This window comes from Cicer arietinum, chromosome 8 (assembly GCF_000331145.2).
Source record: "Cicer arietinum cultivar CDC Frontier isolate Library 1 chromosome 8, Cicar.CDCFrontier_v2.0, whole genome shotgun sequence".
Lineage (NCBI taxonomy): Eukaryota > Viridiplantae > Streptophyta > Magnoliopsida > Fabales > Fabaceae > Cicer > Cicer arietinum.
In genome coordinates, this window is record NC_021167.2 from 12,433,069 (window position 1) to 12,434,506 (window position 1,438).

Consider the following 1,438-nt stretch of genomic DNA (forward strand, 5'->3'; position numbering starts at 1 on the left):
AAGCGGTTATTTTCCAAGAGAGATCATGCCTTGATTATCTCTAACTTGAAATGTTTTGAACCCTGGGTGTAATTCTTATATTTTTTCTTTTTGCAGGACCTAATGGTAACCCAAAAAGCAAAACGAACTAAGGTCGCAAGTACATCCTCCACCCCACCGCACAATGCATTTTTATTCAAGACGATGGCAACACAAGAATTCCATGCCAAGCTCCCTGCCATCAAGAAGTTCGTGAATGAGAAAAACTTTCGGTTGGAAGCAGATGAATTTGTTGACATCCAGGCGATGATTGCGGCCAGAGGCTGGGAGAAGCTAACCACCTTCGTTACCATAGCAAGCAAGTCCTTAGCAGTGGAATTCTTCTCCAATGCCTCTGATATGAATTCTGAAGACCCATTTCCACACGACAAATTTGTGAGCTATGTGAGGGGAAAAAGGGTACCCTTCACACCCCAGGTCATCAATGAAATGTTTGGTCTGCCAAACTATCGGGACTGCCGTTTTCGAGATATGTTGGACTACAGTAAAAAAGTAGACACTCAGGAGATCCTACACATTTTATGCAGACCAGGCACAGATTGGGTTCAAAATAGGGATGGCTCGGTTAGGAAACTGCGCTCAGTGGATCTCAACCCAATTGCCAAAGCCTGGAGCACCTTTGTCCTTCACACGCTACTCCCATGTTCCAATGTGTCCGATATAACACTTCACAGAGCATACCTACTCACTGCCATCATGAAAGGCGACAGAATCAACGTGGGTGCAGTCCTGGCTGATGATCTGTGGGGGACAACAACTCTTGACCCTCCGACAGGCTACTTCCATCATGCTTCTCTGATAAGCAAACTATGTGAACAGGTGAGAGTGTTACCTAAACAGGGTGAAGAAATGGTGAAACCTGCTACACCAATCACTGCGAGGTGGATAGAAAAATACTCCACAATTCCAGGAGAGGACCTTGGTGCCCCACACGCAGAAGAAGATACTGAACCACACCACCACCCTACACATCCATCACAGCCATCCACCGAGGAAAGATGTGACAGACTGGAAACTATGATGGAACGATTGATGATTGATCAGCAAGAGGGACAAGCTAGAATAGAATTGGGGATGACCAATCTATATCGAGCCTTCGCTTATTCTCAACAGACACCAGGAGGCATGTTTTATGCTGACCTTTTCGCACCTCACCAGTATACTGGCGATCATAGCGGAACAGGAACAGACGATCTAAACGAGAATCCTTAAACTACGCTTCTGAGTTTACACCTAGAGAAGTTTTCTTCCTTTTTCTTTCTTTCTGTTGTTTGTCATGTGTCTTTCTGTTTTCTCGTTTCCTTTGTTTAATGTCAGTGTAATGTGACTTTCTTCTATTCATGTTTTGTGTTTTTTTTTCCTTTCACTAAATGTGTATCATGATGAAACAGTTGTACTG